Here is a 27,892-nt window from a genome sequence, read left to right on the forward strand (position 1 = left end):
ACAAATACTCAGCTTGTAGTCAAGCAAATTGTTTTTAAAACAATGAAGTAGTGGAACACCAGAGCTTTAAATGTCCTGCTTAAAACTTTGACATAGGATTCTTCAAATTCCAACTCTGCCATTTGGAAGTCCAGACCAGAGTTTCCCCACTAGCCTCCTAGAAACCTATGGAGTAATTTTCCAGGGATTTACTCAGGAAGTGGCCATGCATCTGCCTCAGCTCTGCACGGATAGCTTGTAGCTTCAGGGCTGGAAGCAAGTCCCTGAAAGTCTGAGCAAATTACTAGAAATGCAGGCTTACATGGACTTCATAAAAGTGTCTTGCAACCAAGATCCAGGGGATATCTGCCTTGCTTTCTCTTATATCCCAGAGTAATGAAAATTTTCCACTCAAAGTGTTTTAATGAGGATAATTACACACACTTGCTGTATTTAGTTTGTGATGCTCTGACTTCTCATATTTGAAAAGCCACAAGTCAGTATGCTATTTTTAGATGGAGACACTCTCTTGGATTCATGCTGAGTATAAATATTTATAAGAATAAGGAGCCCAAATAATTCAAGAATGTTAAATTCCTCTAAATACTTTCAACACATGGGTGAAGCTGGAAAATAAAAAGGTTATCTCTGTTATCTCACAACAGAATTCGCTGAAGTTACAATTAATATATATTTTCCAGGCTTGTATTTACTCAGAGATCATCTAAATTAATGGCAGAAATAGAGACATTCTAAAGATTTGGCGTTGTCATCTGTTTTGATCTTCTGTATCAACCAGGGGCAGGCAGTTTTCTCTCTGCAGGCAGTGAGTGCTAATGAAGGCATCACAAATGTCTGAAGGGACACTAAGATCTATCAAAGTTTGCTACAGCCAGCTGTGAGTGACTTTCAGGCACTCATGCAGAAGGCACCACCTGGGCAGTGTGTAAGTGAACAGCATTAATGCTCCCACGCTGGAGGTACCTGTGTCAGGCATTCTTCTCAAAAGTTCCCTTGCTGAAGTGCTGGGAGAAAGGAACCATGCTAAGTGTTGTCAGACTTGGTAAGTGTGCATGGGATTGTGACAAAGGGAAATAGAGTGAAAGGAGGAGACTGCAATTTGCTCTCCTTGTTCCAAACTTAAAATTAATCCAAGGCAAACATGACCTTTACTCCTCTTAAACTGAGAGCAGAAGTACTTATAGGAATCCACACAGCAAAGGAAATACATCTGGAGGGCAGCTAGTGCTGTCCCTCAGTTTTGCAAGCTCTCCTGTGACCAGCTACGCTGGCACTCTGTGCTTCCTCTGTGTGCTGAGTGCGCTCAGTACCGCGTCACTGAGCCCGGGGAAGATCTGAGAGTCATGGCTCTTTAGAACTGCCAAGTAGGTTTTATTTTCTCAGGGGCTTGAGTTGCTGGTTAAGAGCATGTGGTGATGAAAACTCTTCTGCTACAGATCTGTGAACTCTTGAGCAAGAAAGATTATGAACAACCTCCAAATAACAATGTCAAGGTGAGCTGTGTAACTATCTGTTGTTCACTTGCATTAAGAGGTGAAATACAGCCTCTGCAGTTGGTGTTTGCAGATTAGGTAGAAAATATTAATGTCAATTAAAATGCATACTGGCATGGTGAATAATGCCAGATCTGTTCCTAACTCTAGTACTAAGCCTGTTGAGTTCATACTAAACTTATTGTGTTCAAAGATCAATCCATTGCTGTCAAAGTGGTCTAAAGACAACCTCCTGCTCTGGTGGCCCCTGAACCACTGACTAGTAGAAGCCTTTAGTTTATCAGTTTATCATGACTGAAAAGTGATGATATGGGCTTACTGCATCATGTTCTTCTCTAAACATGCATTCCTGACCTGCAGGGACAGCCCCAACAGAGACATTTTCTTTGAATTATTATGGCTTTTCTTATCTTCTTAAGCTAAAGGCACCCTCGACACTTAACTTTTGGTCCAAGAAGAAATGTGAATACCAGCCCTGAGAAAGAGGAAATGCCTGTTGGCATAAATTTAGGAACTTTTTTATGTGTGTTCCAGAGAATGTAATTGGGAGTGACACCACTCTGGAGAGAAACTCAGTTTCTCAGACCCAGCAGAAGCCCACCACACTAGTCTTTCTGGATCAAGATGATTTGGTGATGTACAAATCAGTAAATTGGAAGCAGACCTGAAAGGACAGGTATCCCATTCTGTATTGGTGCAAGAGAAGCATTCTGCACTAACCAGGCCCCTTCAGGCTGGCTTACAGGGTCAGCCTTTCAGAGGGCACTCAGAGATTTGCAGTCCATGTGGTTTCCTCAGACACACTGAGGGAGAGCCTTGTACAACATCTGTATCCAACTCTGCTGCATTCACTAGCTCAGGTCAGAGGGGCAGCACAAGAGATCAACTCCTAATTTGTGGACATACTAGCAGTTAAGAAGGGTCTTTTTATTCTAGGGAAATGTGAAGGACAGTCTAGCATCGTCCTGAACATTGTCCAGAATTGAATGTTTGGGTTTTGAGCTCCTCGAAGCATGCGTTTTATGTCTGCATTTATCTTCAAAATGCCTTTGAGCACCCTGTTAAAAAACGCAAATATTTATAACTTCTAGCCATTCCATTTGTGCATGTTTAACCATGAACAAAATATTCCTCCCCCATCCCACATTCTCATCCTTATCCTTTTTCAACTTCTCATTCAGACATTAAGGAGTGATGGTCTTTTCAAGTCTTCTGTGGTAATGAAGGTTCTTTCTGACTCTTCTATTCTGCTGTATAAAGACAGTGAAATTAATGGACAACATGGGTGAGAAATGAGTGAAACAAAGTCTTGGCTTGCTGCTTGTGAGAGAAAAGCAAGCAGATGAACTCTAGGTATGTAGCAGAATGATGATCCCACTAGATATTGTGCTGTCGGTACTATCTGGGATGTAGCAACAAAGAGAGAAGGAGCAGTCACCATAAACAGGTGATTATAAAGTTGTTTTATAACTGCCTAGCATAGCTTTTAGCAAATTAGTGAGAGATACTTTTCTTTAATGCTTGGTGACACATGCACAAAAACCCCAGTACATCTGATTTCTAAGGCTTCAAATGATGTGTTTATCTGCCATCCAGAATATAAATAAATATGAAAATACCTCTTCATCTAATACTGATTATGGTCTCAGTTCTGAGCAATATGGAGGAGATTAAAGCCTGATGCTTCTGTGTACAGCCTAAGGCACTCTCACAGTGGGAGGAACAGCGGTCCCCTTGTTCCGTGTACTGTTCCAAATTCCATAAACGTCTCTGTCGCTGCTGTCACCTGCTACCATGTAAAGATCAGTCTAGTTCTCCACGTCAACTTTGTTAAGTGCTCGTTCTTATTAGCCTGAACAGTGACAATTTGTTATTGCAGGCTGCTCTGGGACATTTCCCTCTCCAGCAGTACATTGTTTGCCAAATCTACATGTTACTGCATTTGTGCTTTGCAGACTGCCTGGGAGGATAAAGCTAGGGTTTTAAACTTGAATACTTTGTAGCTGTAGGCCAAATTCTGTTTTCAGTTACATCTGATCAGATCAAGGCTAACATTAATCATGTCATACAAATACCCCAACTCTTTCATTTGCATCAGGAAAATTTCAGGCAGAATGGATCACTCAGCCTCAGATGTCTTGTTTATTGAAATGTAACAAAGCATCTTTTGTGTTAGTTTGATTTGTATGGTTTCATATAAGCATTAAAAGCACCTAGGTGTTTTGAGTTTCACTGAAGTCACTTAAGAAAACAAGAAAATTATTTTCAGAGTAAGGAATACCAGGGCCATCTGATGGAGCAAACCAAACACTCTTGAAGTCACTTTTATCATAGAAAGCCTAGGGCAGCTGCATTCCTAGCAAGGAATTTTGGCAAGGTGCATGAAACCAGACCAGGCAACCTCCCAGAGGCAATACAGAGGCTTTATATCTCCTAGAACATTCTGTTGTGGTGTCTACAATGCATCTTTAGCTTCCAGTGTGGAGGGGTGAGATCTATTTAAAATTTCTATGCATTCTTTTGTTATGTAGTTCTCTGAAGAAATGGAATAATGCTTTTACATTGCAAGAGAAGCATTGATTTTAAGCAATCAAGACATGCACAAAGCAGGAACTGAACTGCACAAATGACTCCAGTTCCTGGCCTTCCCTGTGGTGGCTGAGAGGCTTCTGACTTACAGCTGTGCAGGCAGGCCCATCGTTGCCTAAATTAATTACTGCATGAGGTCTCCATAAGTAAATATATCTACAGGAATGTCTTCAGCTGGTGTAATTCAAATGAACTCTTTAAAGTCATTGGGAATTGAAATCACTTGTGCCACCTAGATTTGCAGCAGCTGAAAATCTAAGTGATAATCTGTATTTCAAAGGGATCAAAAGTTTCTCTTCTCTCACTCCCTGGGGGTTGCTTTCACTTAGGAGAAGCTAGTCTTTCTGAGTGCTCGAGTGCATCTGCATCTTTGTTTAAGGCATTATCTGCTACAAAGTAAGTTCTGCTCAATAATGGGTTTCAGCTTTTCTGTGTGTTTCAAAGAGTATGTGAATAATGTAGAATTTTTCAGATGGGCTTTCTCTTTACTTTCTTCCACTAGGAAACAAAACACTCTTACAAGTCTCTTAGTAAAAAATTAAAATTTAAATAGAAATATTCTCATTTTCTATTTAAAATATGTAGTTAGACCTGTTTAGTTGCTTATTGAATAAATATTTGTTTATATTTTGGAATAGTTATTGCTAGTAACACTTAATGAATACTGTTATAAAAATGAAGCTCCCTAACATACCTTCATTAAAATCAGAAGTCCTGTACTAGTTTATATTAGTTAAAAGTTTTAAGCATGTGTAGGAAGCACAGAGATTAAGTAACTAGAGCTCTTTCATTAAATGGGATGTGATAAGTTTTATAGGTCAATAATACAGTTAATATTTTCAGGCTATTGAATAACAAACCGTGTTTCAGACTCAAAGGGATTTGATAGCAATTTTCTGTCTCTCAAAAAGTAGCAAGTATTTTATGGGTCAGGTTTGTGTGTTCTGTACCATTTTCTTACCTTATATGTCACAGATAAAGCTGAAATATGTGAGGAGAGAGGATTAACTATGCAATTCTGGGCCTATGTACTCTTGGGATGTCTTGGTAATAAACTGATCTGACCATTTGGTGACCTTAAACAAACTTCAGAAAATAAAGTCAAACTTCTGACATGGCAGCTTGAAAATGTGCAGGGCTTTTTCATTAGGTTAATTGAGTCTTTTGAGGTGTGTATGTCTGGGTAAAGATAAATCATGATTGTGGCTTTTTTTTTTTTTTAATGCACTTATAATTGAGCCTAGGCTGATTATTATTCTTAGGTATTGTAGTTCTGCCAGGAGACCCTGAAGGTACAGATAGTGTATCTGGCCTTATCAACATTTGAGAAGAAAAGAAAATAAATGTGTGGGATGGAATGTTTCCTAATAAAATATAATGTCTCAAGTATTTTGTTCCTCTTTAAGAAAGGTATCTTGTAGTGGGGATTGATGTAATCTCAAGATAAAGAAGTTCAGACTTTAGTCAAAGCAGCCCATGTGTTTTGATTAGCAACAATTCCTCATTTCCTCTAAGTAGTTTATTTGGGTTGCTTCTAATTATGAAGAGTATCTGTGCTGGCCTGCTTACGTGGACAATATAAAAGATACTGTGATAAAAGGCTTTTAAAATTTGTTTTTCTAACTGCTTCAAGCCTTAACATAGACTCCTCAGCCTTCAGACTGTTGTGCCTTTATGAGCCAGTTTTCCAGACTCAGATTTCTGTTGAGAGAAGGTAATAAATTAATAATAATTTATTAATAATAATAAAGGTAATAATTCCCAAACTTCAGGAGTTTGGGAAGCATAAATGTAAATGTGTATTTGTCCATAACTGTAAGGTACTAACTTCCCAAAACTAACTGAACATTGCTAGGTAAGCAAGACAAAGAAAATCTCTGCCTCTGTTTTCAGTTTTACTGTGTACACATAAGGTAAGAGATGCTCACTTGTGAAGCCAACTTTGCCTAAACCACTGCCAGTAGCTGTGTGGTAACAATAGTTGTGGAGCTGAATTTAGTATTTTGTGCCATCTCAGTTGGAAACCCAGAAGGTCTTGAGAGTACTTCTGGCATTGTCTTAAAAATAGTATTGAAAATTATTGTGTTACTGTTACATTTGTAATTTACAATGAATGAGTATTTATCTCTGCTAAGTTTTCTTAGTTTAACTGTCAGTGACTTCAGGGGTTTTCTCTGTGTGGCTTGGTAGTAGATGCAACTCACAATAAGAGGATTAGAATGTGATGTGCTGCTGGTTCATTGCAAATTGTTTTGCCTGAATCCAGAAGTTATGAAACTTGGTTGGTTGAGAGGGAAGAGAGTTCAGGGGTGGGAGTTTTCCAGGGTCTGAAAGTTGACAAACAGTTGCAAACAGTTTTCTGAGTCTAAATAAAATTCTTTTATCTTGAGGCAAAAAAGATCCAGTGCTGGAGCTGTGGAGTCAGTCAGTAGATTTGATGGTTTGGTGACTTTTTTCAGTTGTGTGTTATTGTTATCATGTCATCCCCTCACCCCACACTACAAGGTCATTCAGGTCTGGAGCATACCTGGAACTACAAACAGCTTATGTGATTCACCTCTATTTTATACCTGAGCACACCTGGTATGCCCCAGCACAGAGGGGTTACAGATATTTTCATCTGAAACTCAGTAACTGCTGGGGAATTTTTTTTCTCCTGTGTTTAATTTACAGATCTGTTACATGGATGTTTATTCTGTTAACAAATAGTGTAGGTTCTCTGGCATATATTGGTCCTTTTGCCTGTCAAAAATAGCGTAGAGTACAGTTCTTCAAACAAAATTGTAAAGCTTGGAAACATTAAGGTACTGTATTCCTGCATTATTTTTCTGACAGCATTAATCAAAAGTCCACTGAAATCACATGAGAAATAATGCTTCAAATCATTCTTCATGGAAAAAAAAAACAAAACCAAGAAAAATCCCCAACCAATTCTCCTGTGATGCTTTTCTATACTTAGACTTCTAAAAAAGTGTTTTAAAAGGTTAATTGTGGCCTTTTCCCAGTTTGGGAAAGTTAACCCACTTTTAGTACATCAGAGCACATGATGTGACCTCTGGGATTTTTTTGCATCTTTTTATTGCTGTTGCTGAGCCTCTAATAGTTGTTTATTCATATTTTACATTAAGTCTGTGCAATTTCTATTACCTGTATGATACCTTAGCAGTTTTTGCTTTTTCCATGTGGATCCATTTAGATTTCCACATAAATCACTCTGATGTTGCACATTATACAGCAGTTTTATTATTGGTCTGCATGTCAGAGGAATTTAAGTGGCCATGACATGCTCTGACATGTCTTGAAGATTTTTATTTTTTTGAGACAAAAAGGAAAAAATGGAGAGTGGAAAAAAAAAAAAAGGTTAATTTGTTAAATGGCCATATCCCTTAAGGAAGTCTGAATGTTTCTTAGCAAGTAAAACTGAGCTCTAGATATAGCTGCCCACATACACAATCAGAGGAAGGGAAAGCCATAATTAAATTTGATCCTTCAGTCTGTGAGAAATTGAAACTCTTCAGAGTTGCTAGCATGGAGGTTTCCTCCAGGTCTGGTTGATGCAGGCCATCCTTGTGCACAGCCTGCAGAGCTGGCCTTGCAGCAGCTGCAGCTTGGGGTGTCAGCATCTCTGCCCTGCAATTTGTGGGGGGAGGCATTAGACACTATTTCACTCGGAAGGAATGTCCTGGTGGGAAGCAGCCTTTGGGCAACGTGTGACAAATGTCTAGCAAAACAAACTGCCCATACTTGCCAAAGGTGCTGGGCCATGTAGGGCACCCTGCTAAGTGGACAAGTGTTAAAAGTTTGTATCATCCACAGCAGCAAAAACAAGGCCGAGGGAAATTAAATGACACATTGCCATGGCTGTTCGTGTTGAAGGGGGTAGAGGAATTGAGATGTCTTATAATACCTTTGAATTTTCAGTAACTGGCCAGTATAATCACAATTCCTTTTTTTTTTTCTTTTCCTTCTGAAATTTAGGTTAGTGTCTGCAGTCCTGTAATGGACACTCTACTAAACTTTGTCTCTTCTTAATGGTCAGTTCAAATCTTGTGATTTTGACCTGTTCCTGGGCTTCTGGAGTTTATTTCAGTCCAGCAGACAATTCAAGTCAGCTGGGACTTTTTCTGGTGTTAAACTAATGTGGGATAGAGGGATTGAGTTTATCTGCAGAATTATTTTATATTTATCCCTGATTTTAAAGACATCTTTAAATATTTTTACTACAACACAGAGGAAAATATTTGTCATAGTGATTGTAATGGAAGTCAAAATTTAGTGGAATGTTATGTTATTACTTCCAGCAGTAGATGCAGCTTGTGTGCCTCTGTTACAAAAAACTATTAAAGCAGATATGAAGACATTTTAAATTTAAGGTATTTCATGTTATAAACCAAGCAGCTCAAATGGGGATGCTCTTGAAGAAACACTGCAGAGTGCAATGCTCACCATGGGGACCAGTACTTTGAAATCCCAGGCTGAAAGGCCTTACATAGCTACAGCCTTGTTTGAGTAAATACGTATGGTCCACAGTTGCTTTCGGTGGGGTATTCTCCTGTGGCCTTCAAACAGCCTTTCTGTGTGCTTATTTTCTCTTTAAAAGCAAAAAGCTTTTGTGTGAACTTTTTTTAAAATGAAAAACTAAAATCTAAGTAAAATGTGCTTGAAATGCTGCAAGGCAGCAGTTTCTGCCTTGCTCTTGTCCTGGTGGTTGGTTTCTGTTCCAAAAGCCTCTTGATACCAAAGGCAGGCAGGTAAGTGCTGAATGAGAGGAAGAAATAGTGTTAGGGCTTTGCTACTCGCTCTGGAGTTTCCTGCTAGTGCAGCACAGAAAGTCTATGGCTTGGCATGTCTGTACAGTGTTATTTAACACATCATAAATGCTCTAAAGTGCCCTTCCTAAGGTCAGATATCTGCAGTCAACTCCAGAGTGATTCACAAACATGAAAGAATGAGTGTGAAAAACCTAAGGCTCATTTTTAAAGTGCCTCAGTAGCTGAAGTTAGTTGTAACTCCTGGTAACTGCACTGCAGTATTGCTTTGGGAGAGGATTAACTCTGGTAGGAGCAGCTCTAGTTTTCACATTGCCATCTGGGTACAGACAGTGGAAATTTCATGGATCTTGAACTAAGTGCTGCTTTGGATTTTTTTAAGTGGTGGTTGATAATTTCTGTAATTAGGAAGTGGCTGTAAGACTTGGACTCGCTGAGACAGTGGCACAGCTGCATGTACAGCTGGGAGGGCATCAGGATGGAACAGGCTCTGCTGGCAGGCTCAAACAGCCCCAAAGATGGCAGGGAAAGCCTTCTGTAAGTGACCTGCTCTCACTCTCCTACTCTTATCTTCAGATTCCACCAACAACAGTAAACAGCCTGACTAGAAAAACAGCAGAGTTTTGGGAAGGCTTTTGATCTTGATTTTATGACAGTGGTCAGGCATCATGGTATGGTGTAAATTTCTGATTTTTTATTTTCCTATTCCAATCCCTTCCCCCTCTGAAGAAAATTCCAACATTTTTCTTTCTGATGTTGTCAAGAAGATGATGTGGGGCTTGTAATAGGCAGATAATAGAACCAGTCATGTAAGAGATTGTGAAGCACCTCTATACTCGACCACTGTGTGTGACAGTGTTGTAAAAAATCTAGTAGCCACAGGGATTTTAAGTTAAATTTTAAAAGAGTAAAGTCAACTGGATTTATCAGTTTGCATACTTGAGTCACATCAGAGGAATCACTGCATCCTTTGGATAGATGCACTCTTGAAAGAACATATGTGGGACTGATCCCTTTAAGTGTATTGACTCCTCTCCCAAAAGCTTGACTTTGGACAGCAGTGAGTGAAATATTTTACCCATGGAAACGCTATAGAAGCAATCTCTTAATTACCAAACTGTGCTATCACTGCTCTGATACTAGGAATCATTTAGCAGCACAGTTTATCAGAAGGTCAAACCTCTCATGAAGCCTTTATTACTTCCAGTATTTATATGACTAAATCAATTTTTATTGTTCCTTGATTTCCTTCCGAAATTTAAGGACTTGGTAATTTACAGGTTCAGCTTAAATAGCCATGATGAGATCACAAATGTATCTGCAAAGTCATTCTTGGAGTGGTTTAGGGTTTTGGCTTTGCCTAAAGGATTCATCTTTTGCAAGGTTTTCATCTACTGGGAGATTTTTTTCTCTAATGACAAGTGATTATCTGAAATAAAGTTATGGGAACAAACATTTCTCTTTGAAAGATATCAATATCTTTGATCTTCCAGAATAATTTGGTAATTTTCTGTAGTCTGTTCTGATGTTCTTTCTCATAGAGTTAGCCACAAACAGGAACAGAAATTGAAGACAGTAGTTTGCTAGACAGCTTTGAACTGCAAATAAGGTCTGGTTCAAATTTGGATCAAAATTTTAGATTTTTCATCTCTGCTCTCTTTTTGTTGAGATAAGAAATGGTTAGCTTCAATGGACATGTTAGTCCTGGCAGCCAGTGCAGCCCCTCTTAGCTCACTGCCAGTGCTGCACTTAAGCACTGACAGGACAGCACTCCCCTCCAGTTGCAACTCTAGCTGTCCCTTTCCAGCAGCCTCCAATTTGCAAACTGGCAAACTTTTGCACAAAATTATGTTTTATTTCTATGATATTATATAGAAAATATTTCACATCTTACTGTGAGTGTTGTGTGTTTAGTCATTTTTTGTTTTTTTTTTTTTTTTTTTCCTTTTGGTTAAAATGACTTAATTTGGAGCTGGAATTAGGTTTTCTACAGCAAAACGCAGTTGCATATTGTAATGAAGCCTTATTGGGGCAGCAGACTGCTGTCTCCTTGCCTGGAATTCCTCTGTTTCCTACTTGTGATCAGGCAGCTCATAAAGGGACACTGTCAGACAGCATAGAATAAAACTGGTTTTGAATTTGATGAAAGCTGTGTTGGCAGCAGCAGGTATTGTAGAAGCTAATTTTAATTTGAATCTACCCCTGAGTGTAACCTAGTGGTATTAGGAAGCAAAGGTCCTGTAAATTTGATACTGAACAGTCATTTAAAATATCCTAAAGGAACTTAGGGTACATTTTTTGCAACTTGTTTCCAGGTCTTCATCGACTACAATGCATGTTTTAAAATTTTTGCAAATACTGATGTTTTAATTGCCTTGAAAACAACTGCTAAACCAGAGGCTTATGAATCACACAGCTGTAGAATATAGGTGGTCTTAGAAAATATTCCCGTATTGTCAATCAAATTTATTAATTAACTGCTTTTTCATGTAGTGACAAGAGGTCAAATGTTATTCTGACTTTGAAAATTATCTTTGTTTTCCTCGAATCTTAGCTTTTGTCTGGGACACACCTTGGGTGGGGCATTCATGCACTTGTGCTCCAAGCTTTTAAAGGGTTTGGCAAATATGACATCAAATACATGGGGCCAAACTGGTTGACCTAGAGTTTTCAAGAACTAAGGCAGCTTTTGGTGAGTAACTTGTCAGGGTATCAGTTACCTAACATGAACAGATTAGTAGCACTTGACTGGTTCTAGGCTTTCCTTTCAGTAGGACTAATTTCAAACTGTTTTCGTATCTAATTCATATTTTTTAATATCTGAAATGCAGAAGTTAAAAGCTAAGAAAAGCACTGCTTAATGTAGTAGGACAGAATCTGTTAAGCAGCAATGACTGCAAAGGTTTGGTTTGGGTTTTTTTGATGCAAATTATGTTAAACAAAACAAGCCATTTTTTTCTCCCTACAGCTTTGTTAGTTGCCAGAAAGATGTCTGGATTCAGTTTTGCTCTCCAAACATAGGAAACTTTTTTTGTTAAAACTCATGTCTGTCTAACATAAGAAAAGTTATATTGGATATGCTGTGCATGCTTGCATGGAGCCAGAGCCACTTTTTTGTAGGCTGAGTATAGCCCTCCACGTTTGTACACTGCACTAATATGAAATGACAGCTTGGTTTGAAGTGCCCTCTAGTGACAAATGGGATTTTGGATGAGGCAGTCGAGATAAAGCCAGCTGGAAGAAAAGCAGGCTTCAAAGCCAGGTCACCTTTTAAGAATGATCATTGTTGCCCTAGTTTATTAATTCTTGCTCTGGTGGTACAGTAAGCAGAAGTACACCAGGATGTGGTATAATACATAATACTTGCCAGGTACTCTTCCAGTGAAGTTTGTGGATATGAGGAAATTAACTGAAAAGAAGCTCCTAAAGAAATTTGTGCAGCTAGAACCAATCAGAGTGTGAATGGAGCAGCTACAGGTGCAAAGGTTTCTCACAGCCATGTTCTGACTGTTTTTGAGGAAGATGTTTTTAAATAAAAGCTACAGCTGTCAGCTTCAGAATTTTTGTGTTTTCTGAATCTTCTGCTGTAGTTCAGAAAGATATTACTTTGATTTGCATGTGAAATTTGCCATCAGACTGGGCAAGGTGGTGTGGCTTACAGTGTGCATGGAGCAGCTCCCAGGCTCCTGCAAAGCCACCTGCTCAGGACAGTGAGCCTAAAGCCAGAGCGTGTTTCCCTCTGGTGCCAGGTCTGGAAAGCCAGGACTGTCCTGCCACAAGGTGGGCTTCACCATCTGAGTAGAATTAAGAAAAGTGTAATTTCAGAACTGGTTAAAGAGAAGTGACACCAGTGAATTAAATATTCAGGCATGGGGAGAGACAAGTTCACTGGGGAGGGCAGTGCCATATCTGAGCTCGAGTTATCCCCTTCTGATTTCTACTCCTTTTCAATTCCTTTGTTCTCAGGGGCAGCTTTAAGGTGGTCACTCATGGGGGTCCTGTGCTTCCAGCCAGTGCATGCATAGGGAAAGCATGTATTGCAGTGCCAGAAAACAGTAAAATGAAATGTATCCTCACGCTTCATTACAGGGATGCTGAAGGTCCCTTTTTCCTCTTGTAGCAGCTGTCAGTGCAATAAAATGCTTCCTGAAATACTTTGCAAAGCAAATACGCATTTCACAGGTTTTATTTTATTTTTCATATTAGTATTGTGAATGACATTGAAGGAATATTAGTATTTAATGTACTTTAGTGGCAGAATTTTCAAAATAAGTCAGTACTGGAAGTATAAAACTACATGGTTATATAGTATTTTTTGTGTTTATCAGCTAGAATGAGAACCAAGAATCCTTGGAACAGATTTTTGAAGGATTGCGGACATTAAGCAGTGGAGTTCTCAGCCCTTATTTTTATTCCATTGCACCATCTAGTGGGCACAAACACCCAGATCCTGAAATGGGGCTGTCGAAGCCCTTTGCTGGTGTGTGCATCTAGCAGAGCTCCTCTTGGATGCCAATGCCTGGAGAGAGGCAAGCAGAAGTTTAAATATTTAGTCTTTTCCACCAAATATTGACTGTCAGAAGGACGTGGTCCGAGGCAGGGAGCAGCTCCCTCCCGCAGTGTGTTCTCCAGTGTCCCTCTGAATGGGATTCTGCAGGAGCTGTAGGAGTGGAAAAACATTTTCATTACCTGCCTATCCATGAGGATAGCTGGGATTCCTGTTGTAACGTGATAAATCATAAATATCCTTAAGTGGAACTGTTGCTGAAGTGTAGACACATAAAAATGAAGTTAGGAATCACCTACGGTTTTTGTAAGAAAAAGATGTTTCTTATGTTTGCTCACCTGCTGAAAGATGTAAAATCCTGATGAAAATGGGTCAGTTAATAGCTTCCACCTAAATTAATTGTGGAAATAGAAATAAAGGGGGAACAACAGACTAGGAAAACATGTTTTCTATATTTAATGAGGGTCCATTGTTTCATGCTATGTCTTGCTATAAAAAATTATGTGCTTACCATCTAGTGATCCTCAAACACTTTACAAATGCAGTTACCACGCTCTCTGTAATTATGCTGCATTCTCTTATCTGTAATCATTCTATCTTTTTCTTCTTTTCTGTAAAAGAAAGCATTGAAAATTCAATCTACCTTTTAATTAAGAAATAAACAACAGAAGTCACGGGTATGGGATTGTCTGAGTAAATTACTACCTTGAATTCAGATTGCAGGAAGCCCAAGTACTCTGTGTAGCTATGATAGCCAGTAATGTGAGGTATTCTTAATACCACAGTGTAGAATATCTCAGGGCCAGTCTGGGTTACAATTCTATGGTTATGGTGAAAACTGGATAATATAAAGGGATTTTTTCATGTTAGAGAAAACCAGAGGACATATTTAAGTCAGTGTGCTAATTCTTCTGTCCTTCTTTCACATGTTCTTTTCACAAGTTTCCTTTGAAGCATGATTTTTGAGGAAATATATGTATTTCAAAGGTTTCTCAGGTAAAGTAGACCATTTGACTATTTGTGACATCTGAGAAATCAGTCATGATCATTTCCTGTTAAAAGGTTAAAAGCTCTTTGTCAGTAATAGCTATACCTAGCATAGCTTGTCTCTTACAAAAAGAGAGAAAAAATAGATTCCAAGATGCTCTTTATTTTGAAAACGAGTTTCAGTCATGGTACAGGGCAATTTGGCTTAGCAAGTTTATTTTTTAGTGAAATATCCTGGGAACAGGGAGAATCTTGACCCTTAAAGCAGTGCTCTTTCCCCCTATTAGTTTCTTGGGGATGGGTGGAAGAAGAAAAGTTCTTTTTCTTTTGGTTTGCCTTGCTAGCAGTGGGATTTGTCTCAAATTCATAAAGATCAGGTAATCATTTGTAAAGTTGTAGTGTTCCAAGAGGGCCACATCTTTTTAGCTTTGTTAGCACTTCAGTGAGACATTGGTGAGAGTGTTTGGCAAAAATGTGTGTTTGGTTCTTCATTTCTCCTGTGCTTCCAAGTCTTTTGAAGCTGCCGAAGCATCACCATGTCCAGAGTGCTGTGTGGTGAACAAAGAAGGAATAATACCTGTGTACTTTGTTGTATAGAACAAACTCTGCATTTCACATCTGCAAATTACACGACTGTCCCAGCTGTGCGTGACTCTGGGCTGAGCTCTTTTGTCAAAGGCTCTGCTCTGGATGTCTAGATTCATTTCAGCATGAAATTTCAGCATGTCAAACCCATATTGAACACATTGGAACCAAAGGAAAACATTTCTGCAAAGCCCTGTGACGCACAAGCAGGGCTCCACACACGGTTCTACTCCAGAGCTGAGCAGCTTCACGTGCGATGCCCCACAAGCGAATCCTGGTGTGTGGGTGGATGTGGCTCTGCATCAGCTCATGGAGCTGTACCAGGTAGTTTTGGTAGCACACAGTCCTACCCTTATCTTCTGCCTTGTGGAAACCATGGCTCTGGGTAAAATGCTCCCCTTGGATTTACATTGTGTCTGAAATCAGTTGAAATAAGTAACTGACCCATACATGCTGGAGAGTAGGCTGTAAGGGACTTTTCATCTGGTTATGTAGTTTTTCAGTCTACCCCCTTAAATGGGGTGGTGGAGAGAGTCTGAGCAACTTGTGAGTGTCCTGTCCCTGCTGAAGAACCTCCTGTGTGAGGGCTCCTCAATGCCAGTGCTGTGCTGTGACTTGTCCTGGAAGGGGTGTTCCCCACTGGGTTTCTGTGTGGCCTATAGGTGTGAGTGTCTTGATGTTCTGGGGACCTTCATAATCTGTTCAAAGTTTCTCTTGCTCAGGAAATAGTCATAGGCACAAAAGCTGCAAGCACAGGGCAGAAATTAGTGACTATAGAAGGCAACAGGAGTAAGACTTGCCATAGCTGCTTGGTGCTGTCTCTGGCACAGTCAGGCCTTAAAAAATTTTAAATCTCCTCCACTATTTTGAATTGCATCTGTGGCTTAGCAAGGATTCCCACTTTGTTTTGTGCTCAATTTTTCCCAATCCTTTTGTAGATGATGCCTTTTCTTTTTCTTATTTCTGGGTGAATATCACCACAGCTCCTCCTCAGGGCTTGCTTTTCCTGGCACTGTTGTGTTAATCGTGCTTCTGCCTAATACTGCCCTGTGGGGCTCTGGCTTCAGTTTTTCCTACACCCCTGTGAGCAACAAGAAGCCTTAAGTTTTGCCTTTGCCCAGGCATGTGCATGGCAAGCAGCCTATCTGGAAACCATGAAATGGGATTAGCTGAAGCAAGTGGGTCTTGGTAGGAAGAAAGCACTGTGAGTTAGGCTGGAGGTGGGGGACTGACTGTGTGTGAACCCCCTTGAGAAGGCACTGGCTGGTGCTTTAGCATTAGTCCATCCATATATACAGAGAAAGAGAGAGATTAAAAAAAAATATAGGATTTTTGGCATTGTAAAAGTCATGAGAGTCTGCTGAAAGTAAATATACAAGAAGAAGTAACTGTGAGAATGGAAAATGGCTGGCTGCAGCAGATAAGTAGTGGCTGGAGAAGTGTTATCAGAAATCCTCTAGGAAAAGCAGCCAAACACCCATAGGGCTGGGAGAAGTCTCTATCAATCAAACCAACCCAAGAAAATTGTGCAGTGAAGCCAATGTTCAGTTTTGCTGGATTTCAACCTCTTCTCTGGCTGTGTGTTGTATAGAAACACAACTAAATACAGCAGTCTGAGCAGAGCAATTTGTGCAGGCAAAGGAGGGAGTGATGCTGGGTTCTACTAAGAACCACTCATCCACGAAAAGCCCCCAGGCTCTTGTAAATCTGCCTGGCTCAATATGCAGACCTGTGCCCAGCTGGCATTTTTCTTCACTGCCACTGGGAGCCAGCACTACTGGAAAAGTTAGTTCTAGAAATGGTGAAGTTAACTAACATGTAAAAGACCTGGCTGGCTTTTGTGCTTTCATGAGTTTTGGTCCAGCAAAGGTTTTCAGCGCAGCTGGGTCAGTCTCCAAATGAGAGAGGTTTTGAGTTTATCCTCAGGTGGGAAGGCTGGGTTAGTTTGGTGAGATTTGAAGTTAAACTTTGGGACTCAAATACTGTGGATACACTTTGGTTGTGAAAGAGGGAAATTGTCAATGATGCGTTTTAGTTATGTGATGCACTGAGTTTTGCCTCCATTTTTTTTTTCTGGTTAAAGCTGCTTTTCTGTAAATCAGAGCTGGTTTAAAATGGTGTTATAGGGACCTCTGTCCAGTGCCTTCTGCACCCTTAGCCTTTAGAGATCTGCCTGGAATTTTGGAAAATAAGCTTACAGTGGTTGGGCTTATTCCTGTCCGTTGTTATACTGCTTACATGTTTTCTCCCATATCACTAGAATTTAGATTTAGAATCTGGACCTTGAAATGAACTCTTGTCTTAAGCTTAAGGGCCTCAGAGTGCATAGTAACTAATGCAATGATTGGTGAGTTCTGCTCTGTTTTTAACTTGTGTTTGAATAATCTTATGACTTTTTCTTGGCATCTGCTAAGAATCCTGTACCTACTGATAAATATATCCAAAAGGCAAAGGAGGCTGGCAGAATGTAAGGAAGTTTAACATGTAACACATTGCACCTCTTTGTTGACTGTTCCATCATTCCTCAGTCCTTTGTTTTCTTGATATGAGACAATGTATTATCACTTCAGACAGATATTTGCAGGTGTTACTGAATCAAAATTAGAAGCAAAATATTTCTGGTTTGTATCTAGTGGGAATTCTTTCCTGCAGTCAAAAACACTGCATGTTTCAAGCCCTCCAAACAAAGCCTGGAAAACTATGTAGCCTGTATTAATCTGTCCATTTCCTTTGCCTCATTATTCTTGTCCCTTACCCTTATTTTTGAGGTGCATCTGTCAGTACAATACTCCATCCTTCACTTCAGAGGAGCACTCTTAAAATCACCAGTGGTATGAACTGTGGGCAATTGGCCCAGTAGAGGAACAGTCCTATCAGAATTGCTCTCAGGACACCAGATATTTCATGGGTGTAACAAATCCCAACTGGCTTCATTAAAGCTATTTTAGAGAAAATAAACTGGTTTAATAGATGGCAAGTTTCTCTCTGTTCCTACTGTCACTATACATTTTTAAATGTAGAATGTGGCTCCACTGTAGAAACCCATTAAAGAGATATAATATTTCATTCAGGTAAGTATTGCCTTTCTGCTTAAAGGGAAAACACCATTGTGAGCTTAGTGAAGAATTTAATTTGATGTATATCTGCAGGAAGTAAGCCTTACATCAAAAAGTAAGTACCAGCAGCTGGGTTCAATATGGGATTTGACACTGTTTTCTATAAGCTCTTTACCAAATGTGTGCAGTTTTTGAAATAGCCACATGCCCACCTTATTATGATCCTTTCCTGGAAAGAGAAATACCTTTAATCTTAAATATGACATTCACATGCCTATTTTTTAAAGAATTGATTTAATATGAAGGATTTTATTTCCTGTTTTTATTAAGATCCAGGTTCCTTGTCAAAGTACTGCCGTAAGTAACAAGCTATTGCACATCCTGTTCTTCATTAAAACAGGCAGGATATCAAAGTAAAAAACATAAGAAACATAAATGTAGAGGAATTTTAGGATTGAACTGTAATCTATACCATGCAAGTGACTTAATAAGGATCTCAAATGATAAAGGAATTCAAGTCTGGGCAACATAACCAGAGAAGCTTTCCTCCCCTAACTATGGGCTAAACTGCTATTTTTTTCCTGTACTTTTAAAGGCATCATGTTCTTGAATTAATATTTAGGTTAACTTGGGAGAGATACACAATCATTAATTCTTGCTACTGCCATTACTCTCCTTATTTTTAATGGTAAGTCTTTTCCAATCACTATAGATAAAAGCAAATTTTTCACGATTGCTTTAAAGAATTAATGTCAGCCATTCAACTTCTATTTATGGTGATTTTCAGTAAATGGGTTTCTTTTGTTCAATTAGCTGTTGTGAGTTTCCATGTGAAACAAAGTCCAGGAACTGGTACGTGCTTATTTGGTCAGGAGAGGCAATATTACACAAATGTAATTTTATTTGACCAATTGCACCTAAGTAATAAACTCCTGCTGAATGTGGGTCTGTCTGTAGATAAGGATACATTAGGTTTAATCTAGACATCATGGCTAACCAGAGCAATACAGGAATACCTGGACAGGCTTCCATGTAAGATAGTTACTAGAGGATATCTCCAGCAATTCTGGTGGGCTTGAATGAGATTATTTTGACTGCCTTGTCACTAGTACTGTTACTTATTTTGGCTGACTGAAGCTGGTGTGAATGTATCTAGCAGAGCTGTGTGTTGGTCTGGAAGTGGGACACAAAACAGAAGACTGAACTTGTCCATGTAAATATTCTTTGCTGTCTATTTCTGTATTACTTAGCAACAGAATCAAGACAAATGTTATCAAATTTAATAGAGGAAAAAAACAGAGGTAAAACAAATTGTTATTGGATTGGTGGTGTTAAAAAATTAAGATGTGAAGGGGGAACGGCCTAAATCAAACGGGAGCGAGTAGAGTTTTTGGATCCCCAAATCTAGGAAATATAGGGAATTTCCTTCTGGCATAGGTGTATGATGAACCCTGGGAGACCTTATTGCATCATGTAGCTGAAGCTTAGTGTTGCTTTTAAACCACCCCTGCATCAGGGGTAACCAGCACTGTACACAGGCAATTACTTCATGAGGTTGGGTTTTTTATGGAAAAGAAACCCAGAATGTAAAGAGCATGAGGACAGACCAGAGAGGAGATAACTCTACAATTGGGCAGGTCTTGACTTTATTCTGTAGTGTATGAAATAAGCCATTACTCATCTCTATTGAGATGAATGTGAGCAGTTGCACTGGAATTGTGTGCAAAGTATGCATGTACATCTAACACTCCCTGAGAGACACAGGCTAGCAAGGACTTAATCCTCTCTAATCCCTGATTGAAAAATTACACAGATAACACAAACTTTGAAGAAAGAATACATTAAAATAAGCATTGGAGGGGGGGAAAAATAAATCTCAACCTTGAAAGTATACAGCGGCAATGGGTTGTCTTCAGCAAATGCTTCCAGCAACACCCACGTCTGTTTTGCTTCACTTGCCCTCCTTCCAAGAGCTGTACCTCCCAAAATGCAATGAACTGACCCTGAAGTGTGAAGTAATACAACCTTGTGGGCAAAACTGCTGCTCCTGCCCTTCCTTTTTCTCTTGGGAGGGTGTGTAATCTAATCACAGCTTGCTAGCCAAGAGCAAGCTGTGTTTGAATCAATGGGAGATGTGAAAGGGAGGAGAGCTGGGGATGAAAAGGGCTGGAAATCAGAGCAGTGGTGAGCAATAGCAGCCCCCTCCATCCAAGGGCAGAGGGGAAAGGTGCCAGGTGTGGCTCAGTGGAGGGGATGGGAACTGCTGTTGTGTCAGCCCTGGGGCAGTGCAGTGAGGAGAGGTGGAGGGGCAGTGCAGCTCATTGCTCTGCGGAGTGTGGGCAGAGGAGGCTGCGGGAGGGAATGCTGCTCTACTGCTCCTTCCTGGCTGTGCCTTGGCCTCCTCTTCTGTCTGCATCCAGACTGAACTTCGGGGAAGGGAAGGTGACCAGAGCACAACTGCCCATGAGAACATGGGCAGAGCAGGAAGGTGAAATAAGCTTGACATTTGTCCATTTCAAGGGTCCTGTGAGTGTTCAGGCTTTTACAGAAAGCCTGAGCAAGACCTGGCCTAGGCTCTGCAGCAGGTAATGCCATGAGTTGCCTCCATCCTCTTGCCCTGTTATCTTAACTGCTTGCTTCGTGCAGATGTCCATACACAGTGGGAATTCACCAAACAGGAAAGGTACTAAAGGAGAAGTTGTCTTTGTCCACTGCCCTAATCATCTGATACAGATCAAAAAGTTGTATTACTGTCTGTAGGAAGGGCCTCTTATCTGCAGATGCAATTGGCTTTTGATGAGAGGGTGGTTGGGCTATTAACTGAACTGAAAAATGTAGCAGAGCTCCTCTACACAGGTCAAATACAAATGTTACCCTCTGATATATGCTCCTGTTGCAAGGACTAAGGAATATGTGGATTAAAGTGAAATGAGTAGATACTAAAGGAAATGTCAACTGCTGGATCTCCAGTTTTACGGCTGTTGCACAATTTCTTTAAAAAGTGCAAAATGTAGCTCTGAGAATGTAGAATTCTGATCTATTTCTACTACCCACATGGGAAAATAAAACACCTTTGAATTGTTTTTCTTAGATAATTTTGCCCATCTGCAGATTTTTTATGCACTAATAATGCTGTACAGCTTTCATAAAGCCTTAAAATAGGTCAGATTTTGCAACCAGAAGATGCTCACCAGTGTTCTGCTTACAATCTTGTAGCAGCAAATGTAGACAATGTATAAAAACATGGCACATGTGTAAATTTGCCATCTCATTGCTTTTGCTGCTCTGGCTCTATTGTCAGTAATAATACCACAGGAAGGACGTTTGGAGGGAAGCCAAACGTTTATTTGGTCTTTAGGCTTTGATAGTATGTTGGCAGCTGTGTGATCTTTGTTAAATTCAAAAATGCAAAGTGTATCTTGTTTGCAAGAATCAGATGAGACTGTTGAGACAGATGCTTTTTGGAGCGATAGCCGGCGAGCTGTGACACACATGTAAATGGGGCTGCTCGCCCACTTGCCCCTGTATATTGAGATTTCCCTGGTCTCTGGAGCTATTTAATTAAGTTGGGATTCAGTGTTACACAAATGAAACATTGTGAGCTTGGACAATGGAAATGTGCCTTTCCACTTGCCTGCTAGCTGGGAAGCCCTTCTTCTGTAGGCAGAGAGCACACTAGATAAACATCTCTTCTGTCTGGGACTCTCATAATGGTAATCCTCAAAGAGAACATGGAGATTTATTATTTTTCAACTAAGTTAGCTCTCTCTGTGTTTTATGTGGTGTGTCTGTAATTAGCCTGGTGTTGGTGTCGTCAGTGGTGCATAATAACTCCATAAAGAAGCAATGAAGGTGGTGCTCCTTTAACTTTTCAGTTTCTGGTGTGTCCAGACTAAGCAAGAATTTTTGTAACATAAGCACACTGTAGCACGTATATTATATGAAAAATGAATATCTCTGTTTCTGTGGCTGAGGATGTGGTTTTATTTACTATCAATGGCACTGGAAAGCTATTTTAATGTTGTCTCCAACGGTTCTTTAAATATGCAGAAAAAAGGGTTTGGGAATGAATAAGTTATTGTGAGTGCAGGAGTGTGGAACAGGCTCTGTTCCTGTTGGAAATCTGTTGTTTTCCTGCAGCTTCTGCAGGTGTGGACAGGCAGAGGACAGCAGCAGGTTGTCTGTCACTCACAGCTGCAGTGGACCAGCCAACAGCTGGTAGCAGCTCCAGCTCCTGCTGCAGTCAGACTTTTCGTAGGAAGTTAGAACAGTTGTCTCTAACTTCCTTACTACTCAAGTGCAGATGAGAGGGAGCTGTACCAAAGTGCACACATTCCTTCCTCATTACACATCTGCAGCCAGCTGGGTATTCTAATAGACAGAATCACTCTATCAGGCAGGGAAGCAGACTAACAGCATGCAACTGTTTACATTTATTTATTGCTCTTAGTCCATTTATGTAATTTTATTGCTATAGTCATTTTGGAAGTCAAACTGAAATATGATTAATACACTGATGGTTATTGGCTGTGGCCAGAGTGCAACATGGCAAAGAGTTCAAGTGCAACCAGCTGCATTATAAACTGCTTAAACTAAGGAAAAGTCCATGGAGTAAATGAAACTACGTCAGCAAGATTAGCCTCACCAGTCACAGCCAGAATGGAGAATATTGAGAGGACCAGAATACTTTTGAAATGAGAATGACCAAGTTAAAACAAGCAAAAAGAACTTAGCCAGGAAACCACTTATCTTTTGAGTCTTGATAGTCCCCATGAAACTCCCAAAACCACATTTCCTTCTTTGAAATAATGAAGTGGCCCAGAGCCACTATCTTGCAGAGCTGCAAGGTCAACTATAAAAAGCTGCAGGTTGCTGAACTCAGCAGCTATTTTTGTTATTGAGGTTGGTCTCTACATGCCAACGTGTTCAAGCTGAAATATAACTTGCCCAGGAAATTAGTTAGTGTGCACACAAATACAAGATTATAATTACAGCTACAGAATGCTGCTCACTGGAGAACTGAACTTGGATGGGAAAGCTAGTCCCTTTCATTGCCCATTTTATTTGGAAAGAAAAGAAACAATGCAAGCTGCCAATATTTTGATGTCAGCGTCCTTTGTTTTTTCTGGCTATCTGAGACCTCTTTGATCCTCATGCTGCCAGAAATGTTTGCTCTGGCTGTGCTCCTTCTTTCTAGCAGATCAACTATTTTGCTGCAGGTTGTGAGAATGGAGGTTTTTAATTTGATGCACTTCTGAGTGTGTGTCTCAGACACCTGTTTCTGTCCAGAACACTCTGTGGTTTTAAACATGTATATTAATTTGTAAACCATGACAAAAAGTGGCATATGTAAATCCTGAATTCAGGTTCTCTGCCTTTGCTCAATGATGAAATTCTATTCAGCACTGTAAATTTAATTCCACAAATACTAGTAATTAAATGTGGTGGCCAGGGTAGGTTGACATGGAGCATCTTTTCAATAGCAAGGTACAGTGCAGGAATATGTAATTCACAGAACTGTCTCACTGCTATCTTTGGAACTTGTTGGATGAAAGTGAATAAGGCTCCAGCTACACATAACTCTGATTAGTTACTAAGCTACATCCAGGCAAAAGCAAGCCTGTGTTTTGTATTGTATTTGTATGTTTTGTGGATCTCCTGTGTCTGACAATAAGTTTTGAGCTGGGACAGAATGAAAAACTTCCCATAAAGCAGAGGACCCATATTGGTTAGTCTAGTTATTCTTGGTACTAGAAGCTCCAGTTATAATCTTCTAGGAAACAAATCATATTTTATATTATACAAGGAGAATATATTAATTTTTCATATTTTTCTAATTTTTCTTGTCTGACCATCTGTATGTATAAAGTATTAGTGAGATTAATCTTGTGATAGTTGAAATCCAGTTGGATGTTTTTAGTTGAAACACATATAAATAACTGAACTAGTATCACACTGTAATCCAAAGCACTGATTTACATTATAGTCATATATCAGAATTTTTTTCTTTTATGGGAGATGTTTTATAACATTTAATGATTATAGCAATGTAGGTGGTAGGATGAAAGTGCACATTGTGCTGAGGTACTGCTGATGTAGGAAATTGCTTTTTGTATCCACAGATCAGAATAGTAAATCATTTAAGAATTGGTGCATATCCAAAACGCATCTGTTGACCCAGATTCTGTCCTCTGATAACAAGAATGAAGTGATTGTTTTTCCGAGAACCAAATAGATTTTATTTACATTAGTGGAAGTGCCAATAAGGGCTTGTTGTGGGATTTGTAAGATACTGCTTTTCTTAAAGAATGTGTTTGTGAAACTCTTTTGTGTTATCTCTTCTCAGCTCACTGATTGCACCAAAAATTTAACAACAGTACAAGAAATCTAGCCGAGACAAAGGGGAAATACCTGTTCCAGACAACAGCCCACAATAATATAATGTCTCCTGGGCAGAAAAAGTGACTTAAGCATCATGAACCATATGCTTATAACACCAACTTCTTCAGAAATAGAAGATAATTTATAGTTGCACAGAAAATTAAATGGAGGAGGAGACCTTGAGCCTACCACATAAATCCTCCTGATGCATATTTTATTCTGCGTAATAGTGTTTCCAAGGATGGGGTTCCACCTGCATTCCTAATTTTCCCTAAGTCAAGAGTGTCTTCTGTTGATTCTTCTCTCTCCTTTAGTGGGTGAGCACACGTTCTGGTAGAAATAGTCCTGGCACGGAGTATTATGCCAAATAGATGACCTGCAAAAAGAGAGCTGGAGTTCAGTCACAGTTCCTCTCCCATGTGGAGACATATTTCTGCCTCCCCTTTCTTTGTAGAAAAGTGTAAGCTCTGTATAATGAGGATACCAGATGTTTGCCTTTAGACAGGCCTTGCATTATCATGGCTTCCAGGCTGCCAGGAAGGTCTGGACTCCAGCAGTGGGTTATTTCCTTACTGAGAGAATGGAGTAGCCACATATGTGAGATAGTTTATTCTGGTCTCCATGCATTCATAATTATGTACACTGCTGTAGAGATACTCCAGAGCAAAACAAGCAGAGGTTACAACTCTCAGAGCTGGAGAAAACACATGTGTCAGTCTCTAGCTGCTTGGTTTCTCATTGCAAACTAAACCAGGCACTGAGATTCACATCAACTGCTCTGAGAACTAGGTTAAAGTACTATTCATAGCAGAGCCAGCAACATGGGCCTGAGAGGAAGGAAACTTGAATTGTATCATAATCTCTTGTTTTCCTTCGGAGAGAATGGGGTGATCTGGTACTATCAGAGGACCTGGGCAGACAGCATTGCTCTTGTGCTGATCGAATGCTCCTCCATCAGCTCCATCTGACCACCCTGACTTGCTGAGGGTGTTTAGCCACCAAGGGCTCTCCTGTGCAGTGACAAGCTCTAGAAGGTCCCTGTCTCCTCTGCTGACACAGACGAGGCCCAGCCATCCCATTCCCCTTGTCCCTCTAATGCCATTCCACAGGGAGGTGTAGAAAAGGACATCTGAAAAATGATGGCTCTGGATGTACACATGTAACTTGTATGTGCTTATCTCTAACACATGTGGATGTGAACATATAAGGTTCTTTTGTACATGGGATGACCTTTCCTGTATCTACTTACAGCATATCTTTATCTGTAGATAGCAGTCAATTTTTGATACTTGGTTCTTTATTTCCTGGTTATTTTCTATGTTTTGTCATTTTGCACGGCTGAAACAGTGAAAACTTACCGTGCATTTGTTGAGTAGCTTGTAGCAAATGAGACTTCCTCAAAGAACTGAAGCACTCCCATTTTTCAGGCTTGCTTTTCCAAGAGGCTTTTGGACTCAACACTGTGCTAACACAACTAATGTGGCTTCTGAAGTGGCACTGGCTTGGGTCCAGCCCAACTCTGAGCAGGGGCAGAGCTGGCTGGCAGCTGTCAGTACCCATCTGTGGAGGCACCAGGAACATTCACTGTATTTATAAAGACCCCTTGCTAGCAAATGCATTCAGCCTTCTGAAACAATAGCTCTTCCAACTAAATAAAAACAACATTACCCTAACAATATTACATGCTCGAGAAGTAAACAAACCATAAAACGATCAGCAAACACAGCAGTATTCATTTAGAAATGTATCTGCTGGAGCACAGGGTAGAAAATGAGCATTATTTTGGTCTGGAGAATATTTTGTACTCCTGGGATCACCACCCAAAAGCTGGAACCACTTGCTGATCCTGGCACAGGGGTAGGGCTGCAAAGCAGCAGGTGGCAGATGAGTGAAAAATCCCATCTGGCAGGAACTGGGGAGGTGGCACCGAGAGCTTTGGGCTCCAGTGGGTTCATCAGAGTATCCATTTAATAGGCAGCAATTAAAAGGACATAAATCCTGGTGAATGACCGCCCCTGCTCAGGGCTGTGGTGTCGCTTGTCTCAGAGTTCTTTGTGTAAGCAGTGGTGGGGGACTGAGCAGTCGCAGAGAGAGATGGAAGCTGCAGCTCCTGAGACCTGAAGTCAAAAGGTTCCATAATGCCAGTGTCCAGCACTAGCCCTTCTTCAGGACAGCCTGAGAGAAGAACTAAAATTGTGTTTCCCCAATCATTTTGTTGTAAAATGACCTGTGAAAAACTTGAAAAGAAAGTTGAAACTTATTTCTGTACCTTGCTTGGCATGGGACCTTGTTTGGAGAAGGCATGGAATTATATCAGAACTAAATTTTATTCTCCCTGTCTAAAGGAGTCTGCTTGGACTGATCTGATCTGAAAGAGGAGTGAGTCACTTCACCACAATGATCTCAGTTCAGTAACATTCCTGTCTCCTCTGGGATGAGGACAAGGCAGCTCTGACCTACCCAACTAGCAATTATATTCCAATAATTGAATCAGCAGAGAATGCAAAGCACCTTCCCTGATATAAGCTTGTTTTGCAGATTTGGGCATACCACTTTTTTCCTTCATGCTATCAGTGATTATTACTTTAAGTTGTACATATCCTGGCACAGTTGTAAATATCCTGATTTTCTAAAGACAAAAAAGGAGGTAAAGTTATAAATCCATAGTTGCATGCCAGTTGGGTTTTGTTTCTTTGTTTTGCTTTGAAAAACAAGCTATGGTTGTATCGTTGAATGAAATATCTTGTTAAAATCATAACTTATGGCCTGAATTTTTTTTTTGTCATATGAAAATGTGAAAAAGTTATACCATTTGAGCAGGAAAAAAGGCATGCTTTGCCGTTAGCCTTGTCTCTTGCTGCATGTCTGGATCATGTTGTGGCTGTCCAGAAGTAGCTGCATATGTGCCATATTGCAGAGACAGCTACCATTGTGTTCTCTTGGATGCAAATAGGGCAGTTCTTATCAGTATAGATTGCTCTGTATTGTCTATCAGTGTATCTGAGGACTAATCAATGGCAGAAAAAGAAATAAAGTCTCTAATCTTCTTCTTTTTCTGAACAGCCATTCTTTTTCTAATGCCAGTTCTTGCCATTGCCAGAATCTAATGGATTTTTGCCTTAAGACTAATTTGGCTGCTGACTTAAACAGTATTTCCAGGGGAAAAATATCTTTTCCTGCACTGATAGGCCATTGATGCCCAGATAATGTTAAATGCCTTGGCTCAAATGACAGAGCAAGGCGGGGGATCAGAGCTGATTCTTGGTTTCCCAAGTACCTGTGTGGCAACATCCTAAATAAGACAGTGCTTATGGGGAAGGGCAATGTCTTTTGTTAAATTGTTCAGTGTAGCTGCAGAGTAAAGACACATCTTCAGATATATAAAAACTTGTGAAATCCTGACCTTAAAAAAACCAGTGTTCCCAAACCCTGGCCTAATAAAACACATTAGCGCTCTTCACCTACCTTGCTTTGGATCCCTCCACTCTCTTACAGGAGTCTGCAACAGGCAGAGTTTAGGAATGG

General features: G+C 40.0%; 1 long non-coding RNA gene across 2 annotated transcripts in view; it reads left to right on the top strand.

Annotated features, from left to right (window-relative positions):
- Positions 1-4,348: 4,348 nt before the first annotated feature.
- LOC148183151 (uncharacterized) overlaps positions 4,349-27,892 on the top strand; it is a 125,861-nt gene continuing 102,317 nt past the window's right edge. For both annotated transcript variants that reach the window (XR_015773765.1, XR_015773764.1), the window contains exon 1: positions 4,349-4,478. This is a non-coding gene — a long non-coding RNA (uncharacterized LOC148183151). The remainder of the gene's footprint in view (positions 4,479-27,892) is intronic.

The sequence above is a fragment of the Pseudopodoces humilis genome, chromosome 14 (assembly GCF_049639895.1).
Source record: "Pseudopodoces humilis isolate 2021_Gansu_Grassland_sample_001 chromosome 14, ASM4963989v1, whole genome shotgun sequence".
NCBI classification, from domain to species: Eukaryota; Metazoa; Chordata; class Aves; order Passeriformes; family Paridae; genus Pseudopodoces; species Pseudopodoces humilis.